This window comes from Musca domestica, unplaced genomic scaffold (genome assembly GCF_030504385.1).
Source record: "Musca domestica strain aabys unplaced genomic scaffold, Musca_domestica.polishedcontigs.V.1.1 10, whole genome shotgun sequence".
NCBI lineage: Eukaryota > Metazoa > Arthropoda > Insecta > Diptera > Muscidae > Musca > Musca domestica.
In genome coordinates, this window is record NW_026712115.1 from 11,166,568 (window position 1) to 11,190,868 (window position 24,301).

Genomic DNA, 24,301 nt, shown 5'->3' on the forward strand with positions numbered 1-24,301 from the left:
TACAGCCTAAGACAGAAAATTGTCTGTGTAGGTCTACGTCTTCGTATAGCAACCATATATATTGGTACCTCCCAAAATTCGGTATTTCGATGATTTTAGCTACATTATTCACCGATTTTTTTTTTTAAATTTCGCATTTGAATATTGTAATGGCTTATGACAAAAGTTACCTATGCAGGTCGTCGTATAGACCTTAATGTAACAGCTACATTCTGTATTTTTAAGATCTTAACAGAATTTTTAACGGATTTTATTGTTTTTGAGAATTGTCTGATTCGTTCCAAATGGTGGTGGGTATTCAAAGTTCGGCCCGGCTTTTTTACTTGGTAATACATGCATCTCTCATAACTTGAGAAACGTGTTAGCGGTTCTTTACAAAATTGTATATCTAAATATTTCTCCTAAATAAATATGGAATTTACCGGTCAACACCTTTTGGTTCCTCCCCCAAAAAAGTCTAACATTTCGATTAACAATTATTCGCATAACATTGGAAATAAATGTTTGATATTTTAACATTCCAATGTTTTTTTTTTATTATTATTAGATGAAGTGGAACACCTCGGTTTACTTGTATTTGGCACATTTCAATACATTACAAGAATTATCACATATCTCATATAAAGTGAATGGCGAGTGACCGATTTTTGTTTTATTTAAATTTGAATATTTTGTTGGATGAACTTGAATGGTTAAATTCATTCTTCAGTATATTTATATAAAACACATTCTCACTATACTAATTTCGTACCCTACCTAATTGGAACTGCATTTACGAATGCACTGTCTAAATTGAATGTCAGTTGCACAATGTATTGCAATTTCGCATAAAGAAGTCAAGTGCACTTAGTCTGTGCTCCTGAACGTTTTTGTTCTTTGAATTTGTTTGAATCGTCAATTCCAACAAAACATACTTTGTTACACAGATACTTTTAGGAAGATTTAATTGCCCGCATATATTCGGAAGCGACTTTGATTCATACACAAGCAAACTAGAAAAAATATTCAAGGCACTCGTATAAGTATTTTTTTCAAAACATTGCTCGTTGTGATTTGGAATCGAAATATTACCAAAAAACAGTTCTTTGACTACATGCACTACAAAAACACAATGATAATCGGTAAGAGTACAATATCAAATCAATGGAGTGAATACGATTCATGCAATATAGCTGTAATTAAAACAATATATACTTTTAAAACAATGTTCAAAGATAAACAATACTATTATTTTCCAATTTTTCGCTCAATATTTAAACTTTTTATTTCACAAAAATTTTGTCAATTTTTACAATATGATTATGGCTGCATTCAAAGGTGTCTAAGGTGAGAATTGCAAGTAAACAATAGTTCAACCTTTGAACTATCAAAATTCTCTGTAGGATTTTAATTTGACCCTTAAATTCTAGTAATTAACTTTTTAAGTTGAATGACATTTAAGTATTTTATTTAAAGCCTTCACACTCCTAACTCTTCTAAGAAATAACTAAGTAATTGAAATAGTTTTATCACACGCCACACATCACCCACCTACACGTTGTCCTTGCTTTGCTTTTACACCACCTTTCTTTGTCGTTGGACTGTAGGATTATGCTATTCATCTTAAAGATACCCCATAATCACCTTCAACTACACATGCATATTCATTCATTCATTCTTTCATTCATTCATTTACATACAGACATCTCATTTTGCTACACAAACACATTGGACGAATGACAGTCACATGGCCAATGCATGCGACTGACATTTGCCATTCAGACAACCAACCGTTATGATATTTACTTAGCATTTGGTCATAATGCCACTGGCATTCTCAGCATCCCATTCATGTGCATTGCATTTGTAGTAGTTGGCCATAATGACGTTAAAGGAGCAGGGGAGGGGAGGGTATAGAAATTTTGCATGTGCATCATATCTTAAGGCCTATTTATCGTGAGCAGGAAAATTGATAATAAATAGCTTTTCAGTTGATGTCGTCTATGGGTGTCATTCCGACAGGCAGTGGTTTTGAAATGGTCAGACTAATCACACGTGGTAGTTCCAATAAATATTTTAAGTAATTAGATTTTATCGAAAGGTAATTCATCGGCCACTTCTTTGAGGCTGTGTAATTCTTCTAAAGGGGAAGGAGACACGTTGAGAATTAAGTGATGAGTCTTTAATTGTGTCAAATATGTAATTATAGTATTAATACAAATTTGCATTGGTGTTAAAAATAAATATAATAAACAGAACACAAGGGTCAGAAGAACTGACTGCTTTTAAAAAAATAACACAGTGACCGAAAAATGGCTCGTGAGCTGAACATATCGCAATATTCCATTCGACAAATATTAAAAAATTAACTCGAAAATACAAGAACTTACACCGCAACAGAAAGTAAATAGCCTCAAAAGAGCTAAAGAGTTACTTCGCTTGGCCGAAAGTGGTGAACTGCCGAATTTGGTTTCCTCCGATGAGAAAACATTCGTTGCCCAGCAGTTTGTAGACAAACAAAATGATCGTGTTTACTTGCCAAAGAGGTCAGCTAAAAATGTGCACATTCGGTTGGCCACCAGAACTCAAGCGCCGGCCATGGTGATGGTGTTGGCCGCTATAACAGCCGATGCTAGCTCTCTGCTTGTATTAATCGACCGTGGCATCAGAATAAATGCCGAATATTATCGCGAAGATATTCGAACAAATCTAAACTTATTCTAAAATTTGATGCTATTTCCGACATTTTTTGCTTTCATTCAATAAATTATTCAAAATTATGGCGTTTGACTTTATTGCAGTTTTTTTTATCTCACCCTATATGTATATCTTGTGGGGTCTGAAATGTATATTTCGAGGTGTTACAAACGGAATGACAAACTTAATATACCCTCCATACTATGGTGGTGGGTGTAGAAATGGACAGACAAACACACATAGCTAAATTGACCCAGCTCGACAAGATAGGTAGATGCAGATGTAAAATTGTGGGTCTAGAACCAATATTTCGAGGTTTGTGGCATCACCTAACCTTTGGCGGATTAGGTTGATATTTCCGCCACCCCCATTTACATTATTATTTAAAATGGGAAATCCAAAACCGGTGCGTGGACATAATTCGCGCGGCCATAATAAAGTGGGGAGTATGACCGTTTCCTGTGGGGACTACTTATAAAAATTATTAAATGTGATAAACTTGGGTTCCAAAGGAGGATGTCTTTGGACATACCCATTATTATGGGGGTTATGTTCGCTACATTTTGGGGCTTATGACCTTTTTTTTTGCCGGGGCTTGAGATTTTCTCCTTTGAGTATGCGGGACATATACCGGCTACAGCGAATCAAAGAATTCTAAAATTAATTATTTTTGTAAGCAGTCCAAACAGCAAACGGTCATACTTCCAATGGGGATTGTGTCCGGACATAATCCCCACGTTATTATGGGGGTTCTGACCAATAACAAAGGGGACATATAAAGAACGAATAGAATGCACCACTCCTTCTGGTACCTCCCTCACAACGGGTCCAAATTTTGAATAAACATAACCTCCTGGTACCTTCTCCAATATTTATATCTTTTATAATTTGCGAAACAATTTGGCGATTTTTTTAAAACTTTGTATATCTAAATATATTTTTCAGCCAGAAATATGATGTGACCTCTCCATAAAAGGTCACAATTTTGGATTGCAATTATTCGCTTAAAATTGCAATTAGTGGTTCGACTTACTTTAGATCTATCCCCTTAAAGAATTAACATTTAAATAATCATAAGGCACAACGTATTTGAGAATTCGGTATTAGAAATTTTGTCAGAACCCGGTACAATGTCGGTAGTCAGTCTTCTCAAAGCCGAAATATACACAGCCTATAAATATAACCATCCAATCTAGGAATAACAATGAAGAGCATACTTCCTTGTAAAAGTTCTCACAGATCATAATTGGAGGAGAATTTGTAAAGAAAATTGCCATTTTGTTTAATGGCAAGTCAGTGGCTTCCTTAGGCCATTTCCAAGATTCATTATTGTCTCAATTGACCTTTTTTCTATTGCTTATCGCAACCGGCGGCTGAAAATGAACCCCAAAGTCAGTCCATTGTCATATTAGAATTTGCATTAGTTCAAATCGTCAAATGACCCTTTCAACACAATCACAATTTTAGGATGTAAATTAAAAAGGGATTTCAATTCTTGCGCTTCCTCCGAATGCCTTTTGCTGTCTATCTTCAATTCAAACGCTAATGTAATGTAGATAGATTTTAAGGATGGGCATCTCCACAGAACAAAAAAGTTACATTTGCGACACTTTAGTATCGGGTATGTTTGTTTGTTGGTGTATTTGATGTCATTAGTCACAGACAACAAGTTTCGTTGCCATACCCAGACTCTACCAAATAATGTGGGAGGTTTGAACGAATTTTTAGGATGTAGTTTGCAAAAATGTTCGAATCCACTTAGCTGTTTACATTTTTTTCCTTTATTTGAACTTAACTTTGTTAACGCGAACGTGTTTTGCGAGAAATGCAAAGCGAACGCATGTCCTTATTAGGACTCTGAGACTCGTGGTTGGCTGTGGCTTCCTCTATGGCTGTGAGTGTTTTCAATTTCAGTTGCAAGTTTGAAATGAAATGTTATACCTTTACTTTGATAGCTCTTCTATTTTTAGATTGACATTTTTTCCATTGCATTGGATGGAATACCTTTCAGCAATTTTCGTTGTAACTGTTTGTCGGTAGGATGTGGATAAAAAAGTGTGTATGTGTTTATATATGATTGTATATGTATATGATGGGGGAGGGAGGGTTCTAAGTTGAACAAAATAATGTGGGAGGTTACAAGTTTTTCTCACATCAATAGAAAGTTAGTTGTAGTTGGCTACATATGCACATGTAAAAGAAAGGCGAGGAATTATAATAAAAAAAGATATCTCTGAACAGACTTAGAAAATTTCGCTTATAAAATCGATTGGAAAATATGACCGAGACACTAGAAATAATTTAAATAAGGGCTGTGCCAAAAGGTGGCACTTATATATATAATTTTTTAATTTATCCTTACAAGGAGACTTATTTGCGTGAAATAGATAGGACCCATTTTCGGTGCCATTGATTTTGGATGTAATCCAAAGAAAGATCCATCCGAAATATACAGGGTGCAACCAACTCCAAACTGCTGTCATTTCTAAACCACTCGTCCGACAGCTGTTAAAATTATTCCAGTGACAGCTAATTATATTGTTTACAAGCGTACACATGCATTTTGGTGAGAATTTTCCAGAAAAAAAGTTATTAGTGATGGAATTCAAGCGTGATAGTGTGTTTTCTTTATATTTGGCTGGAAAACCACAAATGGCTATCATGAGCTGAACATAAAATGAGCTCAGGGTAAAACCATTGAAATTCCAAAAAGTGCAAGAACTTAAAAAATAGACTCAAAAGAGCTAAAGAGTTGCTTCGCTTGGCGGAAAGTGGTGAACTGCCGAATTCGGTTTTCTACGATGAGAAAACATTCGTTGTCCAGTAGTTTTTAAATAAACAAAATGATTGTGTTTACTTGCCAAAGAGGTCAGCTGAAAATGTGCACATTCGGTAGGCCACCAGAAATCAAGCACCGGCCATGGTGATGGTGTGGGCCGCCATAACAGCCGATGATCGCTCTCCGCTCGTATTAATCGACCGTGGCATCAGAATAAATGCCGAATATTATTACGAATATATTCTGGAGGGTGTATTAAAGCCTTGGGCACGCAAACATTTTGGCCGCAAACCTTGGAAATTTCAGCAGGACTCAGCACCATCACACTCCGCCCGCGCCAACCAAGAATGGTTACAAAATGAGGTTCCTCGCTTCATTTCGAGCGCAATGGCCACCAAAATCTCCGGATACCAATTCGTTGGACTATTGTGTCTGGAGTATATTGGAAAGCAAGGTTCGTACTAAAAAATACCAAAGTGTCGGTGCCTTTCTGCAGATTGTTACACAAATTCATACAAAGTACGGTTTCAAAATGTGTTTTAATATATGAATTCCTGGCGCTTTCACGTCTAGGATTTTATGATAAATGATTTTGTAGAATATTTTAACTTTAAAGGAAGTTTTTAACTGTATTAAAAAATGCCAAAAAGACTCCTTCGATGACTTGCTTAAGGGTTAAAAATTTTGACCAAAAAATGCCCCTTATTTTTATCTGCAATATTGCCGAAGACACCTATATGCACGGATTCAGAGAAATCTCAATCGGAAAATTTCCAAAAGTGTGGGTAACTTCTCCCTTCTATTTAGCTTATTTTTCGACTTAAACTTTCAAGACACCAATACACGTGCCTACTTTTATAATCTATTTTCATAATCCGCTGGATTTTCCCCGTAATTGTTTTACCCTTGACAAAAGGTAAATAAATGCTATCAGATCGTTTACATTTAAAATCATTGCCAGGAGGTAAACAAGTGGACTAACTAGTCCATCTTTCCAATTAGGTATAGAAAATTATATTTTACGCTATGTGTAAATACTGCATCAAATCAGGAATTCTCTTCGAAAATTACCATGTGTACAATCCGGACGGATAAAAAATCCAGATAGAAATTTCAATCAATTTGGATACCTACTTCACTTCGAGGAAGTGGGTCGATATTTCGCCTTCGAGAGTCTGGTGCGCAGACTGAACGATATTGTCTTGGTACACATGCGTAATTAGTTTTTTAAACCCCCTTCCTGAGCTGATTGTTCCCATTCTCGTGGTCCGCTTTTTGGAATCTTAAAGCTAATGGTATAAGGTCCTCAGTCAGTTGGTGCCAACCGATTGTTCCCAGAGAATTGAATACGTACTGATTTATGCCGCTGCTCGGGAATTGGTTGGAGCACCTTTCTGGTTTGGATCGTCTATTCAATGTGGGGGTTTTCGGTTGCTAAACGTGCATGTCATGCAAACTCGTTTCTGATGGGAAAATTAGTTAAAGATTATGCCAAATTGTTACCATATTTGGAGATCAGTTTCAACCACGAACCGAAGCTTCTGTATAACAAAGGAGCAACGAGTAGAAGCTCCTGTGTAAATTCAACAAAAGATGCTCCAAGCTAACAATTATATAAATTGGAGAACGTAAAATGATTTAGTATCACTAACTACAAGATTTCCGAAAAACTTGCTCGAATTCGAGTTAATAGTGGAACTCGCTCGAAGCACTCCTGGGAGCAGAAAATAGAGTGGCAGCAAAATTTGTTCGAAAACCAGAAAATATACTCTTGCCGAGCACTGTTTTAGTTTTTGCCATACCGTTGTTGTATTTCAATGTATTTCTCTATATATTTTCTCAAACCAGAGGAGCAAAGGAAACAAAACCTAACACGGCGCAAAACATTGTCGCTAAGATGTGTCAACAAAGCATACGATGTTGTTGTTGTTTCTTTTGTACATAAAATCCACCGGACACTTGCTTCTATGAGAACAGTTCACAGCAACATCGAAAACGGTTTGATGTTACATACACACGCACGCTCAATATTTGTATACCCTCATACATCCAATTTTCATTCTGTTTTGCAACACCTCGAAATATTTGTCGGAGACCCCAAAAAGTGTATATATTTCCGATCAGAATACAAATTTTACTTGTTTTCCACTTAATTTCACACATAGAGCCAACTCTCACTCTATTTTGGGTGATTCGGCTTTCACTATAGTTTTTCAAACAGGTGTAACTCCCTGTTAAACTCCCACTTCACTCCTGATGTAGAATTTTTATAATTAAATTCCCCAAATTTATTTCAGCAGAGGGATTGTTAGAAATAGTACAACACGAGCGCTCGTATTTGATAAAAAAAAAACAAGTTAAAAAGTATCAGTCGCTTTTGCCGACAAACGGATACCCTCAGCCTCTATCCGTTTATTAGAATATATTTTGACATGTTTTATTATGGTTCAAAATTTTGACCCTCTGTAGGAGAGGTATCGATGGATTAGAACAATATTGTCCATTCCCTTATGACCTTAGTCTGATATAGTCATTGGAGGTGGCAGGTTTGAATAATGTCTATAAACTTTTTGAAAATGCTCAACTTTTTTGAGAAGTTACCAGAATGAGTGGGTCAATATACCCCGTACAGGGTGAGATAAAAAACTGCAACAAAGTCAACGGCCATAACTTTTAACATTCTTTTTTAAATTTAATTGAATGAAAGCAAAAAATGTCGGAAATAGAATGAAACCGTCGTACGCTGTCCGAATGTTGTTGTGCGGTATTTTGGCTCATTCCCGGCGAAGCGCTTGCTTGAGGTGATCGACACTCTGGTATTTTTAGTGCCAACCTTGCTTTCCAAAATACTCCAGACACAATAGTCCAACGGATTGGTATCCGGAGATTTTGGTGGCCATTATGCGCTGAAAACGAAGCGATCAACCTAATTTTGTAACCATTTATGGGTAGCGCGTGCTGAGTGCGATGGTGCTGAGTCCTGTTAGAGTGTCCAAGGTCTGCGGCCAAAATGTTTGCGTACCCAAGGCTTTAATACACCCTCCAGAATATTTTCGCGATAATATTCGGCATTTATGATGCCACTGTCGATTAATACGAGCGGAGAGCGACCATCGGCTGTTATGGTGGCCCACACCATTACCATGGCCGGTGCTTGAGTTCTGGTGGCCAACCGCCAACCGAAAATGCACATTTTCAGCTGACCTCTTGCAAGTAAACACGATCATTTTGTCTGTTTACAAACTACTGGACAACGAATGTTTTCTCATTGGAGAAAAACAAATTCGACAGTTCACCACTTTCGGAAAAGCGAAGCAGCTCTTTAGCTATTTTGAGTCTGTTTTTCTTTCTGCTGCGGTGTAAGTTCTTGTACTTTTTGAAATTTCAATGGCTTTACTCCGAGCTCATTTTTCAATATTTGCCGGATGGAATATTGTGATATGTTCAGCTCACGAGCCATTTTTCGGCCATTGCCATTGTTTCGATCAAGTAGCTTCTTTACTTTTCGAACCATTTCTGCTGATGTTGCTATTTTCTTCCGTCCACTAGTATCACGGTAACGAGCGATGATACGAGACACAAAAGATTTTTTCACATTTAAATGCTGGAGTGCTCTAACGATAGCCATTTGTGGTTTTCCAGCCAAATATAAAGAAAACACACTATCACGCTTGAATTCCATCACGAATAACTTTTTTTTCTGGAAAATTCACACCAAAATGCTTGTGTACGCTTGTAAACAATATAATGAGCTGTCACTGGAATAATTTTAACAGCTGTCGGACGAGTGGCTTAGACATGACAGCAGTCTGAAGTTGGTTGCAGTTTTTTCATCTCACCCTGTATACACGATTTTTGAAGAAAATCGCTGATTTACTTAAGTGCAAAAGGTACCAGGGGGAGTTTGACATATTATATCTATAATTATCTATTATATCAAAGTAGATCTTTTGAGTATTAGGTTATTTCAAGTTGCCTGATGTTTGTTTTATTCAAAATATTGATCCGTTGTGGGGGACGTATCAGAAGGAAAAGTTCGCTTTATCCATTCCTCATACCTGATCTTGTGTTGGTAGAAATATTGGGATGTGCGAAATTTAAAGACAATAGGACTCTTGTTATTATTCAAAATGTTGACCCGTTGTGGGGGAGGTATTAGAAGGAGTGGGCGGGTATGTCCCATTTTCACACCCTATCTTGTAATGGCCAAATTTTGTGAGGGTTTTAGATATTCCAAATTTTGACCTTTGTCTATTCTCGCACCCGATCTTGCGCTAATGCAAATATTATGAATTGAACAAAATCAAACTTTCCGTTCTCTTCCTATGTTGTAAATTATTTTTTATGAAAATTTTGACCTTTTGTGGTGAGGCTACAGAAGGAGTGGACCGATGTTGTCCATCTCCGAACTCAAACTAAGCTTGATAATAATATTGCGATGTACCAAGTTTGGACCAAATCGGATACTCCCTTCGATAGTTATCGTGCGCACCTTCGAGAGTTATCGTACGCACAGACAGACGGATGGACGAACATCGCTAAATCGACACCAAATGTCCTGAAACGGATTCCGTACAAAGATACCTTGTATCGAAAACCGGTATTTCGACTAGGCACGTTTTGGACATATTAAATGATATATACCCACTCTAGCCATATGGCTGCGGGTATAATTATTGATGGTTGTAGCTTTTTTAGCATAATAACATCTACTAAGCGAATTGTATTTCTTTTTACCAATATTAAGAGCAACAAAAATGATTTTTTTACAAAGCCATACCTTTTTATGTAATACATCATTATTATATATTATCTCTCATGGGCAAATTGATGTCCGGTTCTTAAATGCAACATATACATAATATATATAATTATGGTTGGACTTTGTATGGTTTCATTTTATTTATTTAATTTATTTTTGTAGCATTCGTACGGAGTGTTGATGCCATCATCAAACGGACCTTATTAACAACGGCCATAAACGGAGATTAAATTTTACAGTCCTCTTCGGTGATAGCCTTAAATTTATATCCCCACTGTTTCGGCCGTATTGAGTAGCAGCCAATGTCCACCCGCCCCTAAACAAATGAGCGATAAACTAATGACATGGAAAGGACAACAAAATAAAGTCAGTAAAAAGGACTGTAGGACACGTTTATAGGACGTCCGTCTGTGTTGTAAAAAAAATCCATAAACACACAAATGTGGGTCAACACCACCAACATGTCGTGTGAAAATGGACATGTCCTTCAGCCACACATCCACACAAACATACATGCATTTTTATATGACATATTTAATTTTGCACACTTTATCACCTGTTTCGTAAATACTTTATTTTTTACATGTCTTTTAGTGGATATGATATTTTTGATTTTTGTGTTAGGACAATCTGATAAGGAGAGAAGGAAGGGGGAAGGGGCCCGAGAGATAAGAAACATGTGTTTCTTGCAAAGAATTACAAGATTTAAAAGGTTATTGAAATAATGGGAATTGTGGTTTATAATGTACTGCAGAAGACGACATCATTTTTAGAATCATTGGCAAATAAATTCTCAAGCGCAGTATGAACAGAGTTTTTCATTGTTGAAATTAAATTTGTGATTTGATTAAAAGCTGTACTTTATATTGACTCTAAGGAGATAGAAGGTGGGAAAGTTTAAATTACCTACCTCTATTTATAAGACTTCAATATGAGGCTCTTAGTGGAAGGAAGGAATGTGATGCTGCATTTAATAGGGAGGTTTGAAATGAAATAACCAAAAATATGTTGGATCTTCATCATGACAAATGACACAATAATGTCGATTCAGTTTCTTACACCTCTTATACAGTATACATAAGTCGATTCGATTTCTCTCCCATTAGCATGGAAATCATTTAATTAAATTTAAATCGTCTTTTAGATTTAATTCAGGTGACATGTCCTTGTAAAAATAATGGGTTAGTAGGTTGTCTTTTAAGTAGTTACGATTGCCAAAAATTAGTAAGGAAACTCATTTCCTAAGTTGTATGCGATATGTCGTATGAATTTCATTAGAAAAGAGAAAGTATTACAAATTTCTTCCCAAATAAATGATGCGACAGTTAAATCCAAAACTGAAGCGATTATCATAAATTACAATAGGCATTTGACCTATTTTGAGGAAGTGCCGTAAGAAGTGTTCCTATATATCCAATTATTATCTTAATACGTGTAATTGTAAAAATGAGTTGTTGATTGCCTCATTAATGCTCAGAAGAAATGGCTAGGGAAAGAGTATTGAAATTTGGAGTTCGGTAGCTGTGGGTTGTTTCGCATTAAAAGGTTTGCATTAAAAATTATTTATAACCCGTTTTTGGTACTAAATTCAGAACTTTTAGAGCTATACATTATCTCACATTTTTACAGAGGTTCAAAAAAGTTTCTAAAAATTACAAAATATTGTATTGCTGGAGGTAGAATTCCGAAATATGACATTTACTTTTGTCTGATGAACAACGGCGAAATTCGATGTTAAAAATTGTACATTTTGGTATTTAAGTCGCAGTAACAAAGTAATAAATGAGATGTTAGCTAAAATTTTGGTACTAAAAAGTACCAAATATTTGTATTGTACGAGCTACATCTCTAAAATTTGACATAAAATTCTGTCTGATATTTAGTTCTTATTGTGATGGAGTTGGGGTAGAATTGTTGAAATTAGCGGAATTTTCAGAGATACGTACTTTAAGGTTACAAACAGCACTAAAAGATACAAAGTGGTTCAGCAATATTTATATAAGTTACAAATAAGAGAATGTATAACGAGTGGTTTTAACTAAGGCTGAGGTAAGATCAGTTGCTATCAGGTTCGGCCTAAGGAACCACAGTACAAATAATATGGGGAACAGGATTGGATATGGTGTTCTTGGAAGCTGTTTTGATGGTATTGACTCGTTGGCAATCGGATGTCGTTCCGATGGTAATCGGGCTATCATCACCGATTCGTCGGCGTTTCGGATGCTGTTTGTCAGGGGGGGAGGTGGATGTTCAACGTAAGGTTCGGCTCTGTACCGTTCGATGGCTGTCGATTCGGCAGTAGTCGGATATGTGACTTGGCCCTGTGGCAATCGGGTGGTGATCGGCTCGGTTCTTCTCTACTTGAATTGAGGTCGAATAGGTAAACGAGAATTTGTCGTCTCGGATGTTTTCGTGTATGTGGCTTGGCTCTGCGCTACTCGGATTATGGTCGGCTCGGGGTAATCGGGTAGCCGTCTGGCTGGGAGCTGGCTAAGAGCATTGAGCTGGCTAAGAGCATTGAGCTGGCTGTGAGCTTGAGCTGGCTGAGATCTGGGAGCGTGCTAAGCGCTGAGAGCTCACTAAGGGCTGAGAGCTTGTTAAAAGTTGAGAGTTTGTTAAGAAGCTGGTAGCGTGCTAAGCGCTGAGAACTCATTAAGAGCTGGGAGCTTGCTAAGAGCTGGGAGCGTGCTAAGAGCTGGGAGCGTGCTAAGCGCTAGGAGCTTGCTAGGAGCTGTATCGAATCGTTGCTAACTAGTAACGAGACGGCTGACGAGCCGCACGTCTGTTCGTACGACTAACGGACACATGGCCAGAATTTTAGCTGGACTTTAATAGGAAATTACTCCGAAAATTATATTATGTCATAAATTCAGGAGCTTAAACTCGCGTGTCAGATATTTTTGCGCCCTCAACCTTGTGACTACAGGGGCATCTATCATTTGATACGGCAAAAATGTGGTCCATGTCTTGTTATTCGAAATCCCTTTTAGGACATTGTGAACCATGCTGTACCCCTACGACCGTTTGTCTTGCTAGCAGGTGCGTACGATAACACTCGAAGTAAATATCCGATTTGGTCGAAACTTGGTACTCCGTTATATTTTTCCTAAATTTAGATCAAATTCTCAAGTAGGTAATATCAGTCCATTGGGGTTGGTAACTCTTCGCAGAAGTTAAAAAAAAACAATAAAGAAATGACAAAAATTACGGGCCGAATTTATGAAACCCTTCGCCACTTTTCATACTTAGTAGAGATACCCATAACAAATAACCGTTTTTATGGGGAATTTGGGAGAATAAAGTCATAATTTTAAATGTGTATTATGGGTTTAAAGCAGTTATAATTTAAAGTCGAAAGGAGATAATGTATGAGAGGCATATCCTCCTCTTAATCGATTTCTACGAAACTTGATGGCGGCATTTGTGTCTGAACCGATAATTTGATGATTATTACTCCATCCTATTACAGCTGATATTACACTTTTAACCCACAATAAACGTGATATCAGATGAAGATATATATAAAAACTATATCCAAATCCGAACCGATCTCTATAAAATTAGCAAAGGTTTTTCTGTAGCGTATATGATAGCTGGGAACAAATATTGTTACTGTGGAGAGCAATTTATGGGTGTGTAAATACCAAATAAGATGAAATATTAATATGGGACCTATAGCTATATCAAGGCTCAATTTGGTCGCATGTGCCAAATTCTATCCTATTTGGACTAATATTACACAACAAAAAACAAATCGTAACATGTTTATTTTTACCAGGTGTGGGCCAGGAGCGGAGGGGGGAAAATATTGATACTCTGCTTTTCGTACCTCCTTGGATGCTATTAATAACTACTATAACTTTTTATTTTCTTTAAACTTCGCACACTCCAACATTTTTACGAGCATTACATCTTGTATGGAGTTGTCATATATAGGTATCCTCAATCTTTCACATCTCCCAAACTTTAAAATATTTGTATCAGATTTAGTTCAGGTGCGGCAATATTGTCGACTTCTTCTTGTAACTATCCAAAAGGGTCGAAATGGCTTAGCAATGGTACAATACAAGGAAGTGCCCTAGGATGTTATCCATTTTCGGATCTGATCTAAACTTGATATAAATATAGCGATGCATGAAGGCCAATCTAAATCTGATACTCCCTACGACTTACGATGAAATATGCCAAGTTTACAGAAATTGGGTGATTCAGTTGGCATTTAGTATGCCAACAGATTGATTATGCGAAATCTTACCCCCTTTATGTGGGAGGTACCAATAGAAATATTCCGATGTATACCAGTTTTCCACTTAATGTGGGCCTGATAAAAATATTGCCTAATTTGGACGCAATCGGATAATTCCTTTGATTTCTTTAAGATATCCAATTTTTATAATTCACTGCATGCAGGGGTGATGGAGGAGAAGAAGTGAACGTAGGTGTGAGGAGGAGAAGTGCAGGGGCTATGGAAGAGAGGGAGTGTACCAACACAACGCCTCTTCGAACTTGACCTAAGTTCCGAGATGTGTAAAATTTGAAGAGAATCGGATGCTTATTTCGCGTTTCGTGACCTGTTTGTTATTCAAAATTTTTAACATTTTCTGAGGTAGGTACCGGAAGGAGTGAGCCGATATTTCCCATCTTAAAATCAGATCTTGTGATCTTGGAATGCGTAAAAGTTGAAGAGGATCGGATGCTTATTTCGATCAGTTTGATGACAATGATGACCATTTATTGGGAGGTAGCAGAAGGAGTGGGCCTATATCTACAAACTTCGCATCCGATTTTGTGTTAATATTATTAGGATGTAGCAGGGTTGGGCGAATTGGGCAGACAATCAGGCTCTAAGATCGTACCAAATGATATATTGTAGCTATTGGGTGGTCGAGGATATGAATTTGTTTTTAAACATTTTTTAAGCAGTTATGAAACAGTAATGTTGACGAAAAACCAATTTCCTAAAACCATTTACTGGCTTGGCTTTTTGTTGAGTGTTTTCAACTCAGCACTCTGTATTCATGGTTTCCGAGTGCACTTAAGGATGTTCGAGGTAAGCGGGAATCATTTTACTTGTTCTCCCTTTACGCTTTTCTCTCATTCACTATCCCGTGTTGGCAACAGTTCGACGTGTGTGTGTGTGTGTGTTGAAGGGTTTGTTATCTTTTTGCTACTTTGGCCAGTGGTGCTGTCACCAACATTTATTTCTATTCTCTAACATTTGGCAAATATCCAAAATCAATATTCCCAGCCAACCGAACTCCATGGATGGCATTGGTTGTGGTGGTCCACTTGGTTTTGCAAATACTGTTTGGAACGAAAGATAGGTTTTCCCACAGTAGAGCCGGATGCTTTATCAATGTGTCAATTAAGCAAAGTCGTCTTATGATATAGGAGAACAGTAAGAGCACCAACAGAACCCAGAGATAGAGAGAGTTTGCATGTGTAAACTCGGTAGTTTTTTTTACGATGATGTGTGAGTGTGCGTGCCTATGTGTGAGTGTGCCTGTGGCCAGACGAAAGTTAATATGTTAGGTGTATCATATGACTGTGGAATCTCTTTATGGATTCATTACAATTTGATTACCATTTTGAAATTTGATTCGAGTTCATAGAACTGGAATAATACCAGAATGTCAGTTCGATTTAATTGTAAGAAAGAGAGAAATGATTTCAGCATGTCGAGATTGTTATCAGCAAAATAACATTAATTCCCTCCTCGCCACTTGGCACATAAATAATACTATTTCTTCAACAAATAACAATTGCTGACTGCCGAAATAAAAGCAAAAACCCCACACAACCACAAAATTTCAAACTTTTTTTATTCGTGACATTTTCGGTTAGGAGCAATTACAGTCCTAATAACTTTCGGCCATGCAATTGGCGATATTATAATTTCGTGTCAAGCCAAATTACAAATCAAATTTCGTACAATCGTCTGTTGTTTTGGCAGTTGCAGAATATGGAAATATATTGGAATACTACCAAAATGTTGGGATGCCTATGGCCATATTTTGTTGTGGTTTATAACGAGTGTTGTTATTTATGTGTTTCGTATTATACACAATTGATTGCGGTAAAATAAATAAAAAATCCGACGAATATTGAGGCAGAGAAATTACAAGCCATGCAAAAAGTGTGTGTAAACAATGCCAAGTTTTATAGGGTTCCGGGGACGAAATGGAGGTACAATTAAATGTGAATGGGTTCAACTAATGTTTGCCCTTTCTCCTTTTAACATGGCCAAGTCCGGTCAAATTTAACAGAAAAAGAAAAATTTGGATAATGTTTTCAAAGTGTCTTAAATCTGGGCTGGTCGTTACTGTACTTAAAGCTGTTTTTTTGGGAAGCCCAATGACTCAGTTATCGCGTGTCTTGCAGAGGGCTGCAACGATTATGAATAGTTCAATCATACTTGTCTCTCGCGTAATTTTTTTGATGCAGTTCCTTGCTTTGATCTATCAGAAGATATCGTTTTCGCATCGGATCGAATCGAACAATTAGTTTAAATCACGACATCTGTAATCAAACGTCATCTGTAATCAAACATATTTATTTTCAATTTTCTGAGAATAACTTTAATCAAAATTTTAACTTTTTGTTGGGGAGGTATGAGAGCCAAAATGATCGTAAAATGCGAAATAAGCATCCGATTCTCTTCAAATTTTACACATCTCAAGATCTGGTTTGAAGATGGGATATATCGGCTCAATCCTTCTTACTACCTTAATTTTGAAATTTAAAGAGAATCGAATGCTTATTTCGCGTTTCGTGGTCTGTTTGTTATTCAAAATTTTTAACATTTTTTGAGGTAGGTACCGGAAGGAGTGAGCCGATATTTCCTATCTTAAAACCAGATCTTGTGATCTAGGAATGCGTAAAATTTGAAGAAAATCGAATGCTTATTTCGTATTTTACGATCAGTTTGATTATTCAAAATGATGACCATTTATTGGGAGGTAGCCGAAGGAGTGGGCCTATATCTACAATCTTCGCACCCGATTTTGTGTTAATAAAAATATTGGGCTGTGTGGAATTTCTACAGGATTGGATGCTTATTTCAAATTTTATAAGAATTATAATAATTCAAAATGTTCACCCGTTGTGGGGGAGGTACCAAAAAGAGTTGTCCAACATATTCTATCTTTAAATCAAATCTTGAAATATTGCGATATGCCAAGTTTAAAAGGAATCGGATGTTCATTTTGCATTTTATGAGCTTCAAAGTTATTTAAAATGTTGACCGGTTGTGGGTGATATGTTCTGTCCACTCCTCATACCAGATCTTCTGTTGGTAAATTATTAAAATGTTTGAAATTTGGACCCTTCGTGGTGGAGGTACTTGATGGAGTGGGTCGATATTGTTCATTTTTGCACCGTTTGAACAAAATCGCAAAGTTTTAACAAGATTGAAAGATCCTTTTTCTTCTTGTGTAGTAAAATATTTTCTTTGACATTTTTGACCTCCCGGAGTGGATTGATGCAAATTTTGAAATAGACAGAAAGATCGATACCCTAGATCGACTTCAAATATCCTAAAACGGATTTGGTCCGAAGAGACTGTTGACTGTGCTGATTGAGTGCCTCTATGGTATGTGGGTTAATGCTGTTTGCTCGATGTTATTCGAACTAATAAAATATAATAAAGCGTTGTTTACGTTTCGACACAAATTCCCAATTTTGGAGGCACCACTTGGTGAACCGATTCAAACCATTTTTTACGTCGGCTTGATGATTCTCGAATTGTATCAACCAACTAGGTGGCACTTCGTTGATGCAATCGGATCGACGATGTTCGATTTATACCAGCCCTAAAGAGATTTTTCGCTCTAACCTCGTATGAGGTAAGCATGCCGAAAAAATCGAATCAGTCGCGCAATAGGTCTCGGAAGCGAGCTATTCGTAGCAGCAATCAAGGGATTAAATCGAAGGTATTACAACTGCCGACAATAAAACTTCCCTTATACTAGATCTGTAACTCGTAAGGTTGTTGTGTATATTTGGGCGATTTATCATGTATAATTATAAAAAGAAATTATAAACAATTGTATTACATTTGATCAAGTTGACACTTTGATTGCAAACGAATCATTCTTCTAAAGGGTGTTTTTTTAAGCCTGATATAACTTGAAATTGTAAAACATAACACAAAAAAATTAATTTTAATCAATTTTTTTTATTCGAAAGATCAATACGTGACATTAACATTTGAAAATGATTTCGGGCATATGGGCACCGCGGCTGTTCTTGACGAAGTGCATTCTGGACGTACAATTTTTGGCCACTTTTTCGAGCACTGCTGGCCGTATGTCACGAATAACACGAACAATGCTGTCCTCCAAGGCGTCAATTGTTGCTGGTTTATCAGCATAAACCATAGACTTCACGTAGCCCCACAGGAAATAATCGAAAGGTGTCATATCACACGACCTTGGAGGCCAATTGACGGGTCTACTTCTCGAAATCAACTTATCGCCAAATTTCGATGGTTGCGTATGTGTATGTGCGCCATCCTGTTGAAACCACATCTCCTCCGGATCAATGTCATCCATATTTTTAAACCAAAAATCTTTGATCATTGTGCGGTAACGATCTCCATTGACCTTAACGCATGTCACCAGCGTGAAAACCACACCATACGGAGCATTTTTCAGGATGTAATGGAGTCTGTAGGGTCTCTTGTGGATTGTTTTCACTCCATATGCGGCAATTTTGCTATTAACAAACCCGTTAAGCAAAAAAATGCGCCTCATCGCTGAACACAATTTTGCGATAAAACAACGGGTCATTTGCCAACTGCTCTAGAGCCTGATTTTCATTTATAATGATTTGTCAGAATATACTAAAACAAATAAAAAAAGTTTTTTCAACATTTAATTTTTTTGTGTTACTTTTGGCCATTTAAAGTTCTATCTAGCTTAAAAAGACACCCTTTTGTAAACTACTTCACCTTAACCGCGTAACAAACTAGATGTAGAAATAGTGGAAACAGAAATGTTTTATAAAAATTTGAAAATCGGTTCAGATCGAGATAAAGCTCCCATATGTTCTTACGATTTTGGGTAAATTATACGACTGAATTTTTGGTTAAACATTAGGACAAAAATGTACTTAATATAATCCTACCAAAAGACTTTGAAAGATTTTTTTTTTTTGGTGAAACATTTCAAAATGATGATTCTGAAAAAAAATCCAAACCACATCAATATGGAATGTGCAAATAAATAAAGCTGATGCAGCTTTTGCACAACACAGTAAATATATTTACACTATGGCTGCGATTCAAGCTGAAAGCATTCTGCCTGCATGTCAGTTCCGTACTTGTGACACTGTGTAAACTTCATCATAAAGAACATCAAAATGACATAACTTGCAAGTAATTGACAGCTGCAGGATGTTGTTTGTTTGCCTTGGTGGCAGCATTGACAGTGAATAACTATGGCAATTCGTCCAAACAGGGGGGGAAGAGGATGTGGTGTCATTCGTTTATGCTCGTTTTCCCGGCTATTTTTCATTCTTATCCGCCACATAATATTGCTTTGGTTGTGGTGACCCCGCCCTCCTTCTCATTGTTGTTTGCATAGCGAATACACATGTACATATTACACACATACATATATTTACTTAGGAATAACAAAAGTACTATGCAGAAATGGGGTTTTACACCATTATCTGGATAAGTTGGCAGAATTTGTATAAACGCTTGACGTGCTGCTATAAAACTCGCTGCTTCCATTGGCAGCAGTAATTCTGGTGCTATCACAATCTCTAATGTCATCATCATCGTAGTGATATCAAGCATTTCTTTTTTTTTTGTTGCTCTCCTTCACCATCCAACCGACATACCCGCCGACCCACCGACCATTGTCATTAATATTTATGCTTATGGAAATTGACACTTTGTGGAAATCCACTTTATCGTTTAGCTTGCTTCTGTTGATTCGTCAACCACTTGGGTCCTTTGCATTTGTTGCTGTATTTCGGCAAATTTAGTTGGGGTAAATGTCAAAGATATTTGCCGGATAACAGAATATCCCAATAGCCCGCGCTCCGCACCAATATTGCCACCGAAAATCGTTTGGGGGTAGAAAAGAAAAAAGAAATCACAGCAATTTGTTGAATAGGCTCTCTTTATGACAAAACGAAAATGTGTGTTGAACGAACGTTTAAATAAATTATTAATTTCCTCCCAACAAATTGTTGGAATTTAGTTGGCTTGTGTTAATAATGGGATTATGTTATTTTATGATGCGAATGTGTACGTACTTATCGTATATATTGTGCACCCTAATAGTTGAGATTTTTGGGGGGCTTAATTGGAAGATAATTTTTGTTAGGAAATATTAAGTGCTAGTTTATGCTTTTATTCGACCCAGTTAGACAGAAACTTTGCTTGCAACAGTCTCTCTTGTTCCTCGATTAAAAATACTTCTGGCAGGTTGCGGTTGCTCATAGGAGTGATAAAGCATATTAGGATACAAATAAGGTTTGATATGTTTAAAAAATGTTAATCATAGCTAGTACCAGCTACAGAGTTTTGTTTTGAAGTTCAACACAAAAACATCTCGAGATAAACGCCGGGGACACCATATAGTATATATGGAGATGGTGTCCTTCAATCAACCTTCATCAGTCTGTTCAAATCAAGATAGTGGCCACATTATATTATGTAGAGTTTCCGAATTAATGGGAACTGAAAATTAATTTTCGCAATTGAGGGTAGCCTGTGAGAATGGATCCTCCAGATTTCCGATATTTGGAAGCATTTAACGAATTTGTAACCCGGTTATATCGTCGACTGAGCTAAAGACTCTCCAAAACTGTAAGTGTGATATGATGTTTCAACCTTATGGCTAGATAGGGTATTTCATTTGATACGACCAAAACGTGTCTCATGGAAATAAAGGTTTTAGACCAGACCCTATGTATCTTTGTACCAAATCCGTTTCAAGACATTTGGAGTCGATCTAGCGATATCCGTCGGTCGGTCTGTCTGGCTGGTGCGCACGATAACTCTAGAAGAAATAACATATTTGGTCCAAACTTGATACATCGTAGTATAATTGTCAAATTTAGATCGAGTTCGGAGACGGGCAATATCCATCCACTCCTTCTTTTATCTCCCCGATAAAATTTCGACATTTTCAAAAAATTATTTTACTGAATAGAAAGAGAAAGGATAATCCGATTTTGCCCCAACTTTGCAAATCCTAATATTTCGATCAATGCAAGGTCAGGTGCGAAAATGGGCAATACAGGTCCACTCCATCATTTACCACCCTCACAAAGGGTCAACATTTTGAGTAATTGTAAATCTTATAACGTGTGATGCAAAAGTCCCATTGTCTTCAAATTGCACAATATTTTTCATTAACCCAAAGTCTGGTGTGAAGATGGGATATATCGGTCCACTCCTTCTGGTCCCTTCCCCACAAAGGGTCAACATTTTAAATATCAATGAAGCTCATGAAACACGAAATTAACATCCGATTACTTCGAGACTTGGTACATCTCAATATTACGATGAATGAATGAACTTACCATTCATCGAATTTTTTCATCAAAATTCATGCTTTTTTAAAAAATTTAGAAAACGAATAATTGTGTTCAGCGACAAAGCTCTTTTATGGCTTTTTACCTCTGAATGGTGAGCGTTCCGTGAGTAAATTTTTTTTTACCCAAAATGCAAGACGTGTGGTTTCCATAGAAATGTACCTCAAACCACACAATATGTGTCACAATGCTCATATAGAGATGCGAGTTCGGTGAACATTTTATATCGCAATCGGTACCGGTCAATTGGCCGTCTAGATCGTGCGATTCAACGCCTTTAGAATATTTATGTGGAGCTATATTACATCGTATGTCTATACATACAAGTCTGCTTGATCTATTGCAAGAAAACTTTGAAATATTACTTCGTGGGATACCGGCCGAAATGTTGGAAAGAGTATGCCAAAATTGAGCTAAGGGAATGGACCATTGGGGGCACAGCTGCTGTTAACATTTGCATAAAATAATTTTCAAACATTAAATTATATGGACCATACTATCGATTCAAATGAGAAATTCATGAGAAACTTTTCTTTATCTATTGAAAAATCACCCTTTATGATGAGGAGACATATAAACGATATGTGGAGATGGCCGACTGTTTTGAAACTTTTTATACATACCAAATCTAAAATATACACCTTTGATTACAAATAATTCGGGTGATTTTTTTACAAAAGAAGATAAAAAAGGTTGGAACTTTCAAATTATAGGCTGTTATTCACCATAGTAGGACAAACTCGAGAAATTTTTTTACAAATATGAAAAGAAGATTTTTGCTGCGAGACCTTGGCTTAATTAATAATATTTTCTTATTCTTTTCAGATAAAGTCTAATTGGATCCCCATCAAATAAAATGTAAGTACTCATAGAAACACTTATTAAGGAAATAAATTGATCAATTTAAATTTCCTTTATTTATACTCTTACATTGTTCTAAGTTAAGCCGTTAGCTTTACGCTTTCCTTGACATCATTACAAAAACAAGCTAATTCTCGTTACGTTATTGTTTAACTCATACAACTACACGAGTAAGTGGCCACATCTTTATTTCACGTTAATCGAATTCATATTCTGCTCCGTATAAATAAATTAACAATTCTCATGCACTTCAAGTGGTGGCGAGGAGACAGTGGAATTGGAAGACACTAAATAAGTTACGGCAAATGATTGTTGTTTTATTTTATTCAAGAGCTATTTTTCTATCTTTCTCTCCCTCAGTTATATCCATTGTAGTTGGAAATTTTTTCTCCACGAGAGCGAAGCTAGAAAAAAAATTCTATGAAGTCGTCTCAAAAGTCAGATGGCAAAATGCATTGCCATACTTTGTAATCCAATGCATGCGTAGTGACATTATTCCTCCCATACGTCATCTTAACACCTGTAATGTCTCACGTATCCTTTAGAAATGAATGTAGGGGGTTTTCAATGATTTGAGCAACAGCTGTAATAACCTGTATTCATATACATGAACGTATGCAAGGGCGGGGGGGGGGGGGGCACTGGGCCACGGGCTCCTCCTTCACATTTTATTTTAATTTTTGTATGAAAAAAATAAGTTCTGTTTCACCACATAGACTCCCTCGAATTTTTTTCGAATGTCATACCTACACACGTCTCTGTGTATATAAATATATAAATTATACCATTTAAGTAACTCGATTCTTCGTACATTTATATTAATGCAATTTAGGTATTTCTTTTTAATGAGGATGAGAACAACCTGCAATTGTTAAGAAATACGAGCAGATTTTACAATAAGTGGATGAAAACACATAGTTGTAAGGATATAAGATACAATTTAAAATTCGTATCCATATTAGAGGCATTGTCATAACAACTTCATCCGATTTGTGATATTTCACTATCAGAACTACTTTAAAGTATCTGTTGAAGAATTATGTTAATTGGAGCCAATAAATTTGAGAATGTATACCCTCTATCATGGAATTTCAATGGTACGGCTAAATGGGGTATGTTTTTTCTCAAGGGCCCATTACAACCCGCAAAATTATAATAGCCTTTGTCGTACAGAAAATCTTTCGAATTAAACAAAAATATTCTCGAAATTGGATAACTAAATATCATATCTTTTTTTCACGATTATAAATCGAATTTAGTAAAAAAGTTGTGGCGTTATTTTTATTTTTTCCTTACCAGTACAAAACTGGGCATTTGTATGTGGTAAATTTGGGAGAAAGAGAGACATGGATTTCAAAGACACATCCCGAAAGTCGGAACTCTTGGTCCGACTTCCGACCGAAATTTATAAAGCAAATCGGTCGAAGATATATATTGGAGGCATATCTAAATTTTGACCGATTTGCTCCAATTTCAATAGGGTTCGTCCTTGAACCAAACAAATGTTTTGTACAAAGTTTTATATAGATCGGACAAAAAATGCGACCTGTGTACTTTGTTTACAAAAATACGTGGACAGACGGATGGACGGACATACATAAATCGACTTAGAATGTAATTCTATGCTGATCATCAAAAGGAACTATGGGTCTAACTCACTTCCTTCTCTG

General features: G+C 36.6%; 1 protein-coding gene across 1 annotated transcript in view; it reads left to right on the plus strand.

The window, feature by feature from the left end:
• LOC101890348 (transient receptor potential cation channel trpm) overlaps positions 1 to 24,301 on the plus strand; it is a 279,771-nt gene that overhangs the window by 57,887 nt on the left and 197,583 nt on the right. Inside the window, exon 4 of the mRNA XM_059126496.1 lies at positions 22,596 to 22,628. The gene's annotated coding sequence lies outside the window, so the exon portion shown is untranslated. The remainder of the gene's footprint in view (positions 1 to 22,595; positions 22,629 to 24,301) is intronic.